At 35.5% G+C, this 20,212-nt stretch overlaps 1 pseudogene; it reads left to right on the top strand.

The window, feature by feature from the left end:
- The first annotated feature begins 16,587 nt into the window (after nt 1-16,587).
- Nucleotides 16,588-17,836, top strand: LOC125845919 (agamous-like MADS-box protein AGL11; annotated as a pseudogene).
- Nucleotides 17,837-20,212: the final 2,376 nt, after the last annotated feature.

Genomic DNA, 20,212 nt, shown 5'->3' with positions numbered 1-20,212 from the left:
TTCGGGATTTGCACCATTTCTTTTAACTTTGCTACTCTTCTTTGAGCCATTAGCACTAGTAGTTGACTGTTGAGTACTAAATTGACTTGTTGGTTGAGCATCACTTGCAAAATTTACAGAAATATTTGCAGCACTTCCACCAGTAGTTGTTGTAGCAATAGTTGCACCTCCAGAAGCTGCTGAAGTAGTGGCTGATCTTTTAGTAGTTGCACCACCACTTTCACCAACAGTTACACCTGTAGAAGCTGCTGAAGTAGTTGCAGCACCATTTCCACAAGTAGTTGTTGCAGCAATAGTTACACTTCTAGAAGCTGCTGAAGTAGTGGTTGGTCTTTTAGTAGTTGCACCACCACTTCCACTAGCAGTTACACCTGTAGAAGCTGCTGAAGTAGTTGCACCACCACTGTCACCAGTAGCACCACCAGTAGCCCCACCAGTTACACCTGTAGAAGCTGCTGAAGTAGTTGCACCAGCACTTCTACCTGTAGCAGTTCTTGCAGTTCCAGTAGTATAGCCATTTTTCTACATACAAAATTTTTCCAAACTGAATTAAGAAGTATTGATAAAAATAAATTTCATTAGCAAAGTTGAAGAAGTTAAAGCAAAACTTACCGCAATTGGACATCCTTTCTTGTTATGTCCAAAATTCTTGCACAAAGAGCATTTCATTTTTCTCCCCTTCCTTGTAGCCTTTCCAAACTTCTTTTTACTAAGCTCATCACTGTTATTAGACCTTTTTTTCCTTGGTCTTCCTGGCATAAGAGTGATTTCAGGTGGCTCAATGGATGGTCTTGTGCTCTTGGGCCACATTTTCATGTTTGTTATAGGTTGAATGAACCTACTGTAGGCCTTCAAATATGTTTCCTTCTTGTACCAGTGATCAACAAATGACTCAACATCTATATCATTGTAATGCATTGCAGTAATTCCATGTGCACAAGGAATCCTCTTCCGTTGCCATGACCTACAACTACACATTTTTTTTTGAGATTAACAACATATTTATATGGTGGATGCTGAATCTCATAGCCATTATCTCCAGTAAATTTAACCTCACATATGACTGCATGGTCAACATTGTCAGTAAGAATTTGCATATCCATTAGTGACACATTAGTTATCCATTTTTCAGAAAACTCCCCCATTTGAGTTATTTTTTCCATGACTTTGGCTCTAATTTCCTCTAACATTGTGATGATTGATTTGAATCTAGTTGCCAAGATCCAACTATTGAATGTCTCACACATATTATTCTCAACTATGTCACACTTGCTATGGTCCTTGAATAATGCCCTACACCATGCATTTTTATTGTACTTTANTAGTTGCCAAGATCCAACTATTGAATGTCTCACACATATTATTCTCAACTATGTCACACTTGCTATGGTCCTTGAATAATGCCCTACACTATGCATTTTTATTGTACTTTAACAATGCTTCCACAATACCTTCTCCCAACAGACTCATTTCATCAAGTTTTGATTGTAAATGAACTTCAAATGGAGCCCTGGCAACCTGCCAAAACTTCTTCCTCCTTTCTTCACCACTCCACACCTTCTTCCAGTTGGCCCATATGTGTCTAGCACACCATCTAATCTCAGCATTTGACAATAAATCAACAAGTGCTAGATTAAGACCCTATCAAAGAAAAAAGGCATGCCAAGAAAAAACAATAGGAACATAAGTGTAACATAGAAATTGCTATAGCAAAGTTAAAAAAAAATACTATAAAGTGTTCTCATACCTTTTGCATATCAGTTAAAGTCCTTAACCTTCAGTTTGTGTCAGTTCCAAATCATGTTTGATGCACTTGATAAACCAAGACCATGTGTCCTTGGATTCTTTATTAACTACTGCCCATGATACAGGGTACATCTTATTATTTCCATCCTTGGAAATGCAAGGCAGTTCACCTCTACATACACCTTTCAGAAATGCACCATCAAAACCAATGATCTCTCTACACCCCTCCATTCAACCACTTTTTAATACTCCAAGACAAATATAAATCCCTTGGAATATCTCTTTTTCAGGAATTGTATTCTTGGATGTCCTAACAACCACAATAGTTCCTCGATTTGTAGACTTCAACTCCTCAGCATAGTCATACAATCTAGAAAATTCCTCTATGAAATCACCCATATGCTCATTCGTGACTTTTATTTTTGCTCTTCTACAACTTGTTTTACTAACATAAAATCCATAATCCTTTTGTACCAAGCCTTGAATCTGATGGAGTCTGATGCTAGGCTCACTCATGATTCTGTTTTTGTAAGTCTTACAAATCTAGTTTGAAGTACACAACTTATTTCTTGTTCTTTTGAAACACTTATGGACAGGAAAATATGTCTTCACAATAAAATTTCCAATATTACCCTCAATACTTTCAATAATATGCCAAGGACAACCCTTCTTATTACACTTTGCCCTGATTCTTTCCTTTTCATTAGGTTTAAGTTTAATGTTCACACCCTTCTGAATAGAGTAAGTCTGTAGTGCTTCTCTAAACTGAACATTATTCACAAAAATCATATACAACTGAAATACAATTTTTTTGGCAGTTGGGTCAAAATAAACCTTTGTACTTGAATTCCTAGCTAGTGGATCTACAACCTCATCAGAATCAACAGGATCCTCTTTATCCTCATTAATATCACTGCCAGGATCTGGTCTATCAAAATACAGGTCATCCCCACCCAATTTTCCTTTATATCTTCCCCTATTATTCTTATAAATATTTTCAAAACCAGCATATATACCTACAGGACCAGAAGGTATCTCATCTACATTTATTCTAGCACCCAAAGGTTTCAACTTGTTCAACTCCCAATTCTCTAGCTAATTTATGATAAAACATAATATGAACCTCATCCATATCGATTCTTATTTTTTCAAGATTAGAAATTTCATTAGCATACCTGAGTTCAAGATTTGATAAAAAATTGCCCTCGTAATACATTTGAAATGTAATAATTGTTGAACCCATATTCTTACCATGCCTACAAAGTCACGAGAATACAATCAGATGATTGACAAAAAGCCCTAACTGACAAAAAAGCCCTAATTCACAAAAAGCCCTAATCAACAAAAAAAACCTAATTTTAAACTAATTCTTTATGGAACACAACAAAAACCTCTATAATAATCTGATATAATCCAATTGGACCACTAACAAGAAAGAAATTCAACGCAATTGATAAAAAAAAAAAAAATTAGATATGAAAAAACCCTAGATTCAACAGATATTCATGACAAATGCCATTGAATGCATAGTACTTCTACAAATTGTTATTAGGCTTGTTATTAGGCATGTAAAAATCAAAATCCTCCCTAAAATCACACCACGACCTCTGCAACAACTAAGCCTTAACAAAAACTCAAAACAACAAAATTCAAAATGAAACACCAAAAACACAACTGCAAAACAAAGAGAATGAAAATCAGTCAAGAAACTTACAACTATGGAGTGAAACGCGAACTCAAACACTTCACAAAATTGAAAAAAAATGCAGTGAGCAACAATGTAAATCGAGATTAAGGGAGTAGAAGGGTCTTGTTGAAAAGGAGAGAGGAAATAAATGTTTGAAAGAAAAGGATTAGCCTATTTTTAACATGTCATATCCTATGTGGTATTTTTAAATGACGTGGAAAGATACGTGTGGCGTTTGTAGTTCACACACCACTGAGTGGTAAAAAAAGGGTTTAAAATGTTGGATTACAGTGGGTTCGAGGGTTCAGTTGGCAAAGTCTAGATTAGAAGGGCTCAGGTGACAAAATGAGACAAGTACAAGGGTCTCACAGACCATTCTGCCTATAATTTTTCGAGGGAATAGCTCATTGACCTATTTTGTTGACTTTGGTCAAACATTTAGTTTCTAAATTTTTATTTATTTATTTTTCTTCTACGATTACTTTGAAAATTGTGTCATTCATTCTCTCAACTCTCAAGATAAAAATTACTACTCCCTCTGTCTCAATTTATGTGACTTATTTTTCTTTTTAGTTAGTCCCGAAAAGAATGAAACATTTCTATACTAAGTAACAAGTTAACTATAAAATGTTTATTTTATCCTTCATGAAATGATTTACAGCCACACAAATTTCTGTCATTCATTTAGAACCACAAGTTTTAAAAGTCTTCATTTGTTTCTTAAATTCCATATTGAGTCAAACTAACTTACATAAAATGGGACGGAGGGAGTACCTTTTAAAGTGATGGAAAAGATCTTTTAAGTGAAAAAAGATTCTTTAACCCAAAACAATTGGGTGGGTTGTTATGGAAAAGTGTAACTTATAAATACAATATATATTATAAAAAACCAAAATTCCTAAAATTACATTGAAAATTCGGATATTGAAAACTAGCTTCTTTATTTTTTAAAGTTTGACTCTAAAAATGGAAAGTATGACAATTAATAGTGGACGGAGGTAGTATTAACAAAAATATATATAATTATTCATCATTGCAAAAGATAGTGTAACTAGAAGCCTAAAATTAAAATCACAAGCCACATTAAAGCTAACAAAAAAATGTATAGCAACGTAGTGTTTGTAAAAATCTTCTCATTGGTTTAGTGGCACACTTGGTGTTGGAAAAATATTGGAAATCACGGAAATTTTATAGCTTAAAGCGTGTTTATGACACTGTCTTTAAGAATATTTCATCGATTAAAGTGTTCTAGTATTAAAATTAGGAGCTAGAATCTAATAATTTATTTTTAAAATATTTTACTTTAAATCTGTGCCAGTAAGGCGCAATCAAATTTTGATTAATGCCATTAAGGCAATTACCCACTGCAATATTCACTCAACAAAACTGTTAGACACATTTAAGAATTACTTAATATAATATTAATAAGGCTAAAGTAGAGAAAATTACAAGAATATACTATTTAAGACTTTAGTTAACAATATAAACATATACTCTTTTTTATTTACAAAACTAAGTTTTAATTACAAACATAACAAAAATATTTAATTTTTTATTTGTTAAAAATATATTTGGTATCCGTATTTATTACCTTTTTTAGGGGAGGTTATGTGCTAATTTTATGGGATTGATAATTATTGTTTACTTTTTTTTGACTTTTTCAACCATAGTTTTACTCTTTTACGTTACTTTGTTTTTCTATATATTGATTTTCTCTCTCTTAATTTTTTATTCAATCAAATCATATTATTAATGGAAGCCTTCTTTCATATTTTTACCATTATTTTCATCTAAGTAAAAAACATGTAGGTTTCATCAAATATGCATAGTGTCTTCACAATTATAACTGCAACGTAGTTTCACCAAATATGCAACCATGTAATATATAAACATACATACATACCAATTATATAACCATCATTTTACCAATAATTGTTACTATTTTATACCTTTTAAATATATCAATCATATAACCATCATTTTACCAATAATTATTTTACCACTATATATAAATATACTATTTTATACCAATAATTATTACTACTATTTTATACCTTTTAAATATACTACTATATATCAATATATATTGCATAAATATTTTGAAAATATTTATTACTGTAATAGGTTGAACAATACTTTTCACCATGTTTGTTATTGTATCCGATAACAACAACTACATGACTATAAGGAATTTCATCATGCTGAAATTTTTCACAACTACATATGTCATAAACGTTTTAGCACGATCTGTAAATATATGAAGATATTATTAATATAATTACTACAAAAATTCATATACAAAGTTCAATTTAACCATTACCAAGTCTTATTCACCAAATTGTACTCAAATATACATAAAACACTTTGGTGTATCTAAAGTTGATTTTTTGGTGTATTTTTTAAAACTATGAATCTTCAATGGTGGGAACGGATCAGTCACAAAATATTTGAGTTCCAACTCAAAAACGATCGTGTCCACACCTAATTGAGAAGCAGTAGTATTAATCAAGTCTTGGTAATTGGTGTCCACATCATATCACTCCTTCAATCTTGAAATTCAGATACTTTCCTGCGACATTACAAATATTTGTTAGTCAAAATTCAAAACATTTTGGTGGCAGATAACAAGAATACTCATTAACAACATATGTCTAATACACCAATATAAATTGGACCAAAAAATACACCAACACATACATTAGGCTATTAGCTTGGTGTCAGTTCGTAGCAACAAATATACCATCATATGTACCAGATCACATACCAATCCAAAATTTTCAATTTTATATTTTATTAGGCTACCACCAATCAACATATGAACCTTTTTCCTAATTATTATATTATATACACCAACTTAATAACTATAATACGAACAATAGTGTAACATACTTTCGAACCAAATCATATGAAACCTAAACTTTAATATAAAAAAAAATTGACACTTCAGTTTACAACCAAATCACATAAATTTCGAGCATTCAGAACATAAACCAAATTAGATGAATTCAATTTCACCAAAATAGACAAACTAAACCAAACGAATAACTCTCAAAAAGTACAAAATAGATATTTGTGATAAATCATATATAACAACGTAATAAAACACCATGCGAACTATTTTATACAATTACCTGATGAGTCCCATCGTCCGTTGTGTTGAATTAGAATTGAAAAATTATTGGTATTCATTTTTCGATAGTTATTCTTATCAGAGAAGGGGAGTTTTGTTTTTGTATGAAACCTCTATTGGAAGATAATATATAACAAATTTGAATAAATAAGGAAGGTAAAATAATTGGAGAAATTTATGGGAATAGTGATAAGCGTGGCTGATTTGGAAATTTTTTTTTGTAATTTAAATTCTACTTTTGAAAAGAAAAATTGCTATATGAATGAAAAAAAAAGTATTGCTATTTTAGTGTAAATACGGTTCTTAATTTGTATACTAAAAAAATCGACCCGCTAAAGTAATATATGGTAATCATATGCAGTGGCGGATCTATGAAGGTCTCAGGGGGTGCCACGCTACCCCCGAACTTCGATGGAAACTCTATATATACATAGGTATATATATATATATTATTTATATAAATATAAAGCGTGCCACCCACAAAACAAAATTGGCTTTTGGTGCCACGGTAGGAGGGCAACTTTAGAAGGCTGATGTTGCGGGTTTGAATCCCATTTGTACCTATTTTTTTGAGAAATTTGCTGCATACATTTTTTAAGAAAAAAAAAAAACTCCAAGCACGTTTTTTAAGGAAAAATAGCTGGCACAATTTTTTTATTTTTTTATAATTGTTATTGACTTAAATTAAACTAATTACATTATTACTTTTTTGACTTTTCTTTTATTTGATTAAATACTCAATAAAAGTGTAATATCTTATTATTTATATTTTATTGATTGATCTATGATATATATCGAAAAGACGAATAATTCAATCAAATATAAAGTTAATTTAATCGATAAATCTATTTGGCACCCACAGACTGAAAATTCCTGTGAGACAAGTCGTGGTTTTACTCCCTTGAGAAATGAGGTTTCCACGTAAAGTTGTGTGTGCAATCTTTACTTTCAACATTTATTTACTTTCTGTTATTGTAATTGTGTTGAGGACCTGATCCTATCGTAATTGGTGGATGCATACATTCCAATAAGTGGTATCAGAGCTTAACTTTTCGATTTGGGTAATACTAAGAAAAGAAAAGATCCTGACGGAATGACTGCTCCACCCAACATGGAGGAAGGTTAGTCATCTACCAGATGACCCCGCTTCAATGGATAATACTATGGGTGGTGGAAGAATCGTATGCATGATTACATCAATGCTGAAGACACTGAATTGTGGGACGTGATTCTTGATGGATCGTACATTCCCACAAGGGAGGTAAAAGATGGAGAGCTCACCATAACAACTTCAAAACCAGAAAGGAGTACAATGAAATGGACATGAAGAAGATAAAGAAGAATTCTAAAGCAAAGAAGATTCTAGTATGTGGAATCGGGTCAGATGAGTACAACTGAATCTTTCCCTGTGAGACAGCCAAGAAGATATGAGACTGTCTCCAAACAGCCCATGAGGGAACAACACAAGTGAAGGAGTCTAAGGTTGATATGCTTACAACTCAATATGAGAACTTTTGTATGAAGGAAGGTGAATCTATCTTCGAGATGAATTCAAGATTCACCTCCATAACCAACGAACTGAGATGCCTTGGTAAGCCTATTCCCCTAAGCAAACAAGTTTGAAATATTCTCAAAGTGCTTCCCAAGTCATAGGAAAGCAAAGTGAATGCTATAACTGAAGCAAAAGATTTGAAGACGCTTGCCATGGATGAACTGATTGGAAATCTCCAAACCTATGAACTGAACTGAACAAGCAACAGGGGACAAACATGAAGGAGGGAAAGAAGGAGAAATTAGTTGTTTCGAAAACATCTCATGACGATGTGACTGAAGAGGAGGATGAAATGACATATGTCACCAGAAGGTTCCATAAGATTATCAAGGAGCATAAAGGCTTTCAAAAGAAAGCTTCGACCAGCAAATGCAAATGATCTTTGTCATAAATGTGGCAAACCTGGTCATTTTATGAGGGATTGTCCCATCTAGAAGCAGGAAACTCAGGACTTCAGACCTCGTAGAAGGGACCAGGTCCTTGACCATGCCAAGAGAAAGGCTCATGCTGATTAACAAGTAAAGAAAGCTTTGGCTGTATGGGGAAATGCATCCAGCGAATTTGAGGAAGAGGTAGACAACCATGAAGATGTCTCGATGATGGCTATTGAAGATGATGAAACTGTGTTCAACTGCATTATCTCACTAATGGAAAAATCTGACGATGAAGAGGATCTGAATGAGGTAACCTTTTTTGATCTGAAAAATGATCTAGATACTCTTCCCATTAAAACATTGAGAAAACTTGATGCTGTATTGATTGACTTAGTTGATAAATTAACCTCTGAAAATTTGACGATAAGTGAAAAATTAAGTTTGTGTGAGGATGAAAACTCAACTCTTAACTCTCAAATGTCTGAAAGGAGTGTTAGGATAAGTATCCTAGAGACTGGTAGCTTGCAACTCAATGCGGAACCTGGCACCTTTGAGGGTGTGAAGCGAAAACTCAGTAACTTTGAGGTTTAACTAGAAGAGAAACTAAAGTCCTCTAAGTCTAAGTTAGTTGCCTCCCTTGAAAAGAACTCTCATCTAGTGAAGGATCTTTGCAAAATCAAAGAAGAGTTAAACCACTCCCTCAAATGGACTAGTTCGTCTAAGATACTCTCACACTTAGCAAGTCAGAAGTTCAACAAAAAAAGAGGGTTAGGTTGTAGACAGATAGAGTCTCCTTACAATCCCCATAGTAAATATGTGTCTGTCTCCAACAACCTTTTGTGTACCCATTGTGGAAGAAATGGCCATCTAAAAGAAAATTGTGAGATTCTAAAAGGAGTAAAAGAAAGGTAGGAAAAGTTCTTTAAATCAAGAAAAGTTTTTGTAAAAAGAAAAAGGCACCTGGTCCCTGCTACCATTTCAGCAAGAATACTTTGCCACCATGGACATAGAGGTTTATCATTAAACCTCTTTACAGTTTTTGGGAACTCAATCTGAAGTGGATTCCTAAGTCTAATAAGTGATTCTTGTGCAGAAGAGAGGAAGCAGTCAGTGCTGGTATATAGATAGTGGATGCTCAAGGCATATGACTGGAGACACTCTAAACTTACTCTCTTTGGAAGCACACCAAGGTGGTGGTGTGTCATTTGGCGGTGGAAAGAAGGGTTTTATTCTTGGAATTGACAAGATAGGAAGAACAACTGATCACTCAATAGACAATGTACACTATGTGGATGGTTTGAAATATAATCTCCTAAGTGTATCTCAAATCTCCGACAAGGGAAATGAACAAGTTCATGTTTGATAGGTGTCTGGTTGCAAACTGTGCAACTGAAAGGGTTGTTATGTCTGCCAAAAGAATAAAAAATATGTATGTTACGGATCTTGACTCTATTGAAAGGGACAGTCTTTCATGCTTGAGCACTCAAACTGATGATGCAAATCTATGGCATCGACGATTGGGTCATGTAAGTACTTCTTTATTAAATAAGCTTGTTGCAAGGACCTGGTCTATGGATTGCCAAAACTAAAATTCTCAAATGATAAAGTCTGTGATGCCTATGCAAAAAGGAAACAAACAAGATCATCCTTCAAAGCCAAGAAAGGTGTGAGCACAACCAGACCTCTGGAGCTTCTTCACATGGACCTGTGTGGACCAGTTAGAATTCAAAGCAGAGGAGGTAAGAAGTATATTCTTGTAGTTGTTGATGATTTCTCCAGGTTCACTTGGAACATGTTTCTGCTGACTAAGGATGAGACGGCCAAAGCTATTCAACTGAAGGTTAACTGCGAGATTGCTAGTAGCAGGTCTGACCATGGCACAGAGTTTGAGAACTCTCAACTTGAAGACTTTTGTGCTGAAAATTGAATCAATCACAATTTCTCTGCACCAAGAACTCCTCAGCAAAACAGAGTTGTTGAAAGGAAGAATAGAACTTTAGTGGATATTGCAAGAACTATGCTGATTGACTCAGGGCTTGCAATGAATTTTGGGCAGAAGCAGTCAACACAGCATGCTCTGTTACAAATAGGTGTCTTATCAGGTCTGTGATCAAGAAAACACCTTACGAGTTGCTGAATGACAAGAAACCTTCAATTGCTCACCTTAAGCCATCTGGGTGCAAATGCTTTGTACTGAATAATGGAAAGGATGACTTTGGCAAGTTTGATGCCAGGAGTGATGAAGGGGTGTTTGTCGGGTACTCTTCTACCAGCAAGGCCTATAGGATTTTTAACAAAAGAACTCTGTGTTAAAGAGAGCATACATGTGATATTTGATGAATCTGAGAAAAATAATGAGCACAAAGAAGACCATGAGTTGGAGGAGCTGATCAAGGGAAAACAAGATAAGACAATCCAAAATTCTGGAAACAAACAGGTTACAAAAGAAAATGGTACAGAACACACAGGAGAACCTGGTCCCTCTGGTTCATCCCATGAGGTATTATATCAAAATCCAGAAGATGATGAAGGAGAATCTGATGCTGATGTGGAAGAAGAGATTACCAGAAAAGTTCGGATGTAAACATCAATCCTCACATCCACTAGACAATCTCATCTCTCCACTTGACTCTGAAATACAAACTAGATCCAGAACAAGAAATCTAGTTGCATATTCAGCCTACATATCATCCATTGAGCCTAAGAACATCAAAGAGGCTTTACAGGATGTAGATTGGGTAACATCAATGCAAGAAGAGCTTCATCAGTTTGAGAGGAGCAAAGTTTGGCACCTGGTCCCCAGACCTCTCAACAGAACCATTATTGGGACAAGATGGGTCTTTAAAAACAAACTTGATGAGCATGGGACCATCACCAGAAACAAGTCAAGACTCGTGGTGCAGGGGTACAACCAAGAGGAGGGGATTGACTACGATGAGACTTTTACTCCTGTAGCCAGAATGGAAGCTATTAGAATCCTGATAGCCTTTGCTGCCCACATGGAATTTAAGCTATTTCAAATGGATGTCAAGAGTGCATTCTTGAATTGGAACCTGAAAGAAGAGGCGTATGTCAAACAACCTCCAAGTTTTGAAGATACAGAATTGCCAAATCATGTGCTGAAGTTGAATACAACTTTGTATGGTTTAAAGAAAGATGCAGAGCTTAGTATGAGCATTTGTCAAAGTTTCTCCTTGAAAATGGGTTCAAAAGAGGTATATGTAGATGACATCATCTTTGGAGCTACTTCAGATTCACTGTGCAAACAGTTGCTGATTTAATTAGTAGTGAATTTGAAATGAGCATGATGGGGGATCTTACTTTCTTTCTAGGATTGCAAATCAAGCAGTCTTCTCAGCGTATTTCTATATGTCAAGAGAGTTATATACAAGAATTGCTCAAAAAGTTCAATCTACTTGAGGCAAAAGTTCTAGACACACCTATGAGCTCAAGTGTGAAACTTGATCTGGATGAAGATGGTGTTGAGGTTAATCATACCATGTACAGGGGAATTATTGGGTCACTTCTGTACCTCACTGAAAGCAGGCCTGACATAGTCTTCAGTGTAGGGACGTGCGCAAGGTTTCAAGCAACGCCAAATGAGTCACATTTGTAGGCATCCAAGCGAATTGTGAGATACCTGAAGGGAACTTAGGACCTGGTCCTCTTCTACCCAACGAGTGATTCGCTTTATCTAATTGGTTATGCTGATGCTGATTATGTTGATTTTCTTGTTGATAGAAATAGTACATCAGGCATGACACAACTCCTCGGATCATCATTGATTTCTTGGGGGACTAAGAAGCAAAATTTAGTGGCACTGTCTACAGCAGAGGTAGAATATGTGGCTGCTGCATCATGCTGTGCTCAACTCCTATGGATTAAGCAGCAATTGGAAGATTTTGGTGTTCTCACAGACACTATCCCTCTAATAAGCGACAACATCAGTGCAATGAACATGGCCAATAATCCTATTAAGTATAAGAGGACAAAGCACATAGATGTGAGGCATCACTTCCAAAGGGACAATGTTGAGAAGCAAAATGTGGTGATGAGTTTCTGCAAGACAGAAGACCAGTTGGCTGATATCTTTACAAAGTCCTTGAGTAAAGAATGTTTGATCAAAAACAGGCTGAGGCTGGGGATGCACAAGATCACTTGATTCCATGACAAGTTTGCACAAAATCTTCCATTTGATTATGTTAAAGAGTGAAGGTATCTATACTTGTTGTAATGCATATTGTTTGAGAATTCACTTTTGGTACCTTAAACCATCATGGAAGATCTAATCATACAGGTAGAGCTACATACTAAATGGGACCTGGTCCCCACGAGGTTAGTATCATTTATGTTAAATTGTGTGTCTGTCAATTGTCACCGCCACGTGTCTCTCACCCATTCATCGCATCAGTTTCAAACGTCTTTTCACTTTAAAACCAAGAGTCACTATGTTTCAGGGACCCGATACCTCTTGTACTTAAATATAAACCTAACCTTTGTAAATCCAAATCCTAATTTCTTCATAATCCCTTTGTGATTCACTACTCTACTCCCAATTTTTTTTTGTTTGTTCTCATCAAAATGACCAACTCTTCTACTTCTTCAAAGACTCATATTCCCCAAGAGGTTGAAAATCCTAGTTCTTTCAACTTCTCCACTTCCCTCCCAGAACAGTCTCCTTCGACACCAGTCTGTGGAGTTGGTGAAACAGGTGAATCCATCACTCCTTTGACTGAAGTAGTACTTTACCCTACACTACCTAATGGGGAGATTTTGCGTTGTTCTTGTACTTTGGTACTTTCCTGTGACAAATCTCAAAACTCAGAAGCCCAATCAGTCATAAAACCAAGTGTTGACCCTCCCACTGAAGAAGTTGAAGTATTGTCTATAGGAGTGTCCTCTACTATGTCTGAGAGATTATTTGATGGAGATCTGGTTGAGGGAAAGAATCCTGAGTCGAATATTCTAGGAGTAGGGGCAGAATTAATGGATGTATAAAGTTTGGCCTCTCTTAGAGGCGATGTTCAACCAACCTTGTTGCAACAAGAGTTGAGGTCTCCGGAGCAAGTCCCTCATAGTGTTCAACCTATGTTTGACCAAACCCGTAGGTCTTTTAACGTTGAGAGTGACGAGGAAGAGGAAGAGGAAGAAAAAGTTCCTTTGAAATAGAGTAGAAAATGGGTGCGATGAGCTAACACTTTAACAGTTGATGTCCCAGATATGGAAACAGTTAAGAGTGCTTCTGAGGCTGTTCTTACTCATGAGCCCACTGAGTATGCAAAGGAAAGAAAGAGAAAAAGTAAGGGAAAAATGGTTGTATCCCACTCAAAAGGGGACAAGAAGAGGTATGGAACTAGGAGTGAAATGAAGAAAGTTATGGGGAGTGCCATAGCAGCAAATGTAATTCAAACCGAGAGGGCTCGGAAAAGAAGACGGGACGGTCACTTGCCTGAAAAGCCTACCTCTACTCCTTTTCTTGTTAGGTCTAGTGACACTGAGTTTGATGATGTTGCTGCATATGTAGCAAAAAAAAGGAAGTAATGAGAGGATGGGAGGGTAAAATCAAAGGGAATTCAGAAGGCTGCAAAGAAATCGCCTGTGAAGAAGGATAGAGTGACAAAAGGGATCACTGCTAAATCAAGTTCAGTTAAGGGACTAGGTCTTTCTGTTCAAAATCCAGTTGCAGACAAGGAGATGACAAGGGAAGAAAACATAGTTGAAATTGAGAGCCAAAAAGTGCTGAATGGAAGAGTATTCGATCCTGACAATCTTATTGCATTTGGTATGTCGAATCTCTTTGATGTTGTTTCTTTACAAGGTTGAGGTCATATGTTCGAACCGCCAACACCATATCTTCATGAACCTAAGGTGCGTGAATTTTACTACAACATGGAGCTTCTAGAGGATGTAGGAATCAGGACTACTGTGAACAATATTAAAATCTTTCTAGATGAGGAATCCTTGGGAATCATTTTGGGTGTGCCTGTGAAAGGAATATAATCAATTGAGGACTGCAAACCATCCAGCGAGTTCCCAAAATAAGCTACAAAGCATGGAGACATCAAGCGAGCAAGGTTGCCAAAGAAGTTTCTTAATGGGGAATATCAGTTACATTTTGAGTTCATCAACAAGGTGCTGGTACCACAGACAGAGAAAAGAACTGTAGCATCTGCTGCTGATCTGTTTCTCATGGAAAAGTTGGATGAACTTGAGGAAATTAATCTTCCTGCTCTAATGCTTGAACATATGCACATGGTTATGTCTTGGAAACGGGCCAAACATGGCATCCTTTATGGCCACCTACTGAATTATGTGTTCAAACATTTTGAAGTGCCTTTGGGAAGAGGAGTACTTGGTACCACCAAGTAAATGTTTACTGATGTCACCCTGCTGGAATGTGAGTATGTTGAAGGGAAGGCCAGTGGCAGGTCTCAGGTAGTGGATCTTATAGAACATCAAGCCTTTCTTAAACGTGAGTTGACTGATCTCACTGCGATCTTAAATGATAAGGAGGTTGAAATTGCGCAACTAAAATCTAAGTTGCAGAAGGCTGTCTCAAAGGGACCTGGTACCAGTGGTGTGGATGAGCAAGTGGTGCAACAGTTGAGGGATGAGAATGAACTGCTGCTGAAGTCAAATGCCTCACTCATTGAGGAAGTCAAGGCTCTCAACAAGCAAATTATCCAGGCTCATGAGGCTGCAAATGAGTGGATGTCCTTGCTAATGCGCACCTTTAATCCCCTTCACCCCTCTATCTTAAACAAGTCATGTCCTCCTAGACTCTTCATTCCTGTGTCAAAATTCTAGTGGCTATGTGTACTGTTTTGACTGACCTCTGTGGTCAACTTTTGTGATCTAATGCTAATCGTTCGTGAGCCCTGCTTAGTATGGTTTAATATTCTCTTTTTGCTTATATGTTCATGCTCTGTGTGGCCATGGCCTTGAATTCTTACATGCTTTGCATATCACTCGCATATGTTTATTGTTACGCCTTTTCAATGATGTCAAAATAGGGAATTTTTGGGGTAAACTGTTGTGAAATCATATGGGTATTGAACAAAGGGGGAAGAACAATGACAGGGGGAACTAATGTGGTTTTTGAATGAATGCTTAACAGTCATGTGAGGTTGTTTGCAGATTGTTTATCATCATCAAAAAAGGGGAAAATGATATTTATTAATGCCTCTAGATGTTTTGATGATCTTCTCACAAGTGCAGGGACTCGGTCCTCTGCAGAGTATGTTCATTTAGGATTTATGTTGTACAACTGGCAAGCTGGGACTTCAGCGGTTGGTGAGACGCCAGTGTCCTGAACCAATCAAAACGGATGAGGTTGTTTGTACGTTCGAAAATAGCTCTTCATGGTTGATATATTCAATACACAAACATCATTTTACTCATGCATTCAATGAGAGATATTCAAGCTTCAAAACAGCAGGGACCTGATAGATTGCATTATTTCTTCCTGTACCAGTTGTTACTTTGACTACTTGTAATTGTGTGTATATTTTAGGAATCGTTTCGCTTGTGATAGAAACATTTCAATCTTGGGTGAATCATTATAATAACTTAGTGTCTTACGTCAAAGTCTATATTAATCATTTGGGTTAGTATAATGGGCAATGTTGTATCTGCTTAGGCTCGTTTACGTAATAGGTGGTATTACTTAGTATGGAGATTAGCAGGTTAATCTCATGTTGTAAACTGGGTTTTACTTTTGCTTGTGAAGTTTAGTAAAAGCAGTTTGAAAATCCCTGTGAGATAGGTCGTGGTTTTACTCCCTTGAGAAAGGAGGTTTCCACGTAAAGTTGTGTGTGCAATCTTTACTTTCAACATTTATTTACTTTCTGTTATTGTTGTTGTGTTGAGGACCTGGTGCTATCGTAACTGGTGGACGCATACATTCCAACACCTATAAATTGAGTAATTCCTATTAGTATAGTTTTTATAAATTGAGTAATTCCTATAAACTACTCCTCCTGATTTTGAAGCTTAATTCTATTCATCACCAATCTGATAAATACATTAATTTCTTTTTTTGGTTGATTAATACGGTGCCCGCTTTCTTTATTCTACTACTAATAATAAATCAGTATGTGTATTTTGTTGAAGTGCAGGCAAAATGGGAAGATCAAAAATAAAAGTGGAACTAATTCAAGATCACAAGAAGAGGATGAACACTTTAGTAAAACGGAAGGCTGGCTTGGTCAAGAAAATTTCGGAACTCTCAATACTTTGTGACATCAAAGCATGCATGATCATATATGAAGGAAATACTAATTGTCAACATGATCAAATGTGGCAGAATGATCCAAATGAAGTTAAAGAGCTAATAAATCTCTACAAAAACCAACCACTCCAAGGATGAAGCAAAAGGGGTAAGACCTTGTCCAACTATTTCAAAATGATGAAAAGAAGAGGGCTGAGATCAAAGTAGAAAAAGATCCCACTTGGTATTGAAGATTTGACTATTTCGAAAATGTTGAAAAGAAAAAGGCTGAGATCAAAGTAGAAAAGTATCCCACTTGGGATTCAAGATTTGACTATTTATCTAAAAAAGAATTACATAATCTTGTTGGAGTTATTGAGAAAATGATGGACAAGGCAAAAGGAAAACTCGAATTGTTGAAGAGCATGAATGTTCATATTGAAAGTTCCTCACTGTCACATCAACAAATATGGACTACTCTGAACTGATGAACCATACTACTCTGTGGCCTATTTCTACTGTGAATTCTTTCTTCGATCACAACTTCTTTCAATCAAATATTCCAATTAGTAGTGTGAATTCAATGGGAGCAGGGATGCATAATGGGCTTCTTTCTAACGAGGATTATCAATTTTGCAATGCAAATTATTCTATGATGAATGAGGCTGAAAACTGGTTGGCAAACGATGGAATTGGTTCAAGTTCGACAATGTAGCCAATGGCAAATAATGGAGGTAGTTTAAGTTCGACAATGCAGCCCTTGTGGAATAATGGAATTGGTTCAAGTTCGACAATGCAGCCTATGGGGAATAATGGGATTGGTTTAACTTCAACAATTCAACCTATGGCGAATGGAAATGGTTCAAGTTTAACAGTACATCCTATGGATCAATACCATGTCATATACAATGACTCTACTCATGATATTGGTTCAAGTTCGACAATGCAACCTATGGATCAATACCCTTTCATATGCACTGACTCTACTCATGATATTGGTTCAAGTTCGACAATGCAACCTATGGATCAATACCCTATCATATACACTGACTTTACTCATGATATGTCTTATGGATTCATGTTGATTATATTTTTTATCATTAGAATAGTTAGCAGTTCCTCCTTTGTTTACTTTTGAAGCTGTTGGATCAGAGTAAACAAACTAGGAACTGGTTTTTTTGTTAGATCAAATTTGACTGTAATATTAAGTTTGGTGCTTCTATTTTGTGATGATACATATTTGTTCGCTTATACTTGTTCGTATTAGACTTTGCACATCCTTTTTATCATAAATACTGCCTAGTTTCAAACGATGTTACACAGAAGATTCACTTCCAACATGAATGTGATAATGGACTTACAATACTGCAGATGAAATATGACATGATATTACAACAATAAAGGAAAAATGTAATTAAGAAGCTATACAACAAAGGTACTGCATTGTTAAAATTCAATGTCATATATCAGAAAACTTATTCAATAGAAGCATAGATATAAGAAAACTTTCATAGGTGATGCTACAAGGAAACATGAAGTAGTGGAGAACTTCACTTACTTTGGAAGAAAGTAGGAGCTGCATTACTCAGTCTCACTTTATCATCAATGAACTTTTATGAAATGGTTTCACGGGATTCAGCCAATTGTATTGATCGTAGAATATCATTGAGCAATAGAGAACCTGAGATCCGATGGGAACAATCAGTCAAAGGAGCGTAGCTTAGAGCCTTTACTTTATGTAAAGTGCACTCACTCTAACGATCAGTAGGGAAACAGGAACAACAGCTTAATGTTAAGATGTTAAATAATAACAGATCAAGAAAATGATGTGAGTGTTATACTGCACTTAAAAGAGATTCAGGTATCTATCAACATATAAATATAACATAGTTTTTCACATATAAATTTTATGGAACCTAAAAGCTTGAACTCCAACATTAAAGTGAACAAGCTCATTCCGATCACAAATAAGACTATAGATACTCTGTATTACAGAACAAGAAATCCATTCTACTCTAACTTATCTTAGTCTAATCACTATTTTGGTATTCGGAGCCCACATTGGAACGCTGACTAAATCCGAATCTCACTCTGCAGGGCCCATTTCGGGATGGCGTCCAACATGATTTTCTCCATCCCAAGGCTCGAATCTGAAACCTCTGATTAAGGGTGAAGCACTCCCACCAGTGCACAGTAACCCATGTTGGTCCTTGTCCATCTTCTGCAAGGCTCTCCTAGACAAGCTGACAATACAATTGGGGATCACCTCTCTGATTCATATTTCTAATTGTACCTGAAATAAGTTATCTTGTGGCACAAGGAATTCATGCTCACAAAGGTCATGTACGGTTTGTGTTGAAATTGTAGATATTAAAAGATGCAAATAGATTAAAATAGAAATTTAATTGGGTCATAAGATTCGTTCAAATTTATTTTGAGCTCAAATGAGCTAAAAATTAGGTTTGGTCATCACCGGCCCAATTTGACCTGATATCTCAATAATTTTAATATATTGTTATTTATGTTAATTTCAATAAAATAGATAGTAATTCATACCTTCAATATGAAACATACATTACAACAATGTAAATAAAGGATCTTAAAACGAATTAAAATTGAAGATTAAATTTGAGTCAATTGAAAATTCTTTTTAAATGGATTGAGATTGATCCAATTCAAATTATTTTGATCTCAACCCATAAAATCCCGAACAAAATACTTATAATTTTTGGCTCATTTTAACACTCCTAACCAGTGTTTTAAAAGGCGAGGGCGTGAGGCGAGACATTTTATACAGTACGGGGCGAGGCGTATGCCCTGAGACACGGGGAGTAAGTCCAATGTATCTGCGGAGCGTAGTCTCATGTATATTCAATTTTATAGTTTTATTACTAATAAAATAAGTAAAAGTGAACATTTCAATGATTTTACAAATAATTTTTTAAAAATAACCTATAATATATAGAAATTATATTATGATTTTTATTTGAGATAAGTATTAATAATCAATAAAGAAGAAAAAAAGTATTCTAATTACTATTGAGAAATATCATTACGCCAATAATAAAAAAATATGATTTAAAGCAAAAAAAGTTCAAAAAAATAATTAAAAATTCTCGGGCCTACGTTTTTACTCCCACGACTTACGTTTTTACGCCTAAGACTTATGTTTTTATGCTCGAGGCTTACACGTTATGGATCTATGTCTTTAATTTACGTCCCAGAGCATTTTTTGTACACCCCACCCCGAGACTCGCCCCAAAAACGTTTTTGAAAACATTGCTCCTAACTATGACTAGTTAATGATCATACATAAGAAGATAACTATTAAAAATAGGAAAAGAAGACATGTGGCAATAACTCTGACTCTAATTGATCATAAATCCACCGACAACCTTCGTATTTCACGAAGTTATTTTTTAAAATATTGATAATAATCAGGAGGTTTATTAACAACTAGTTTTGATTGGATTACACAAAAAAATCCCATAAAAAAGGAGATCATAGATAATTA

Source organism: Solanum stenotomum, chromosome 11, assembly GCF_019186545.1.
Source record: "Solanum stenotomum isolate F172 chromosome 11, ASM1918654v1, whole genome shotgun sequence".
Classification (NCBI taxonomy): Eukaryota; Viridiplantae; Streptophyta; class Magnoliopsida; order Solanales; family Solanaceae; genus Solanum; species Solanum stenotomum.
This window is presented reverse-complemented; position numbering and strand designations above follow the sequence as displayed.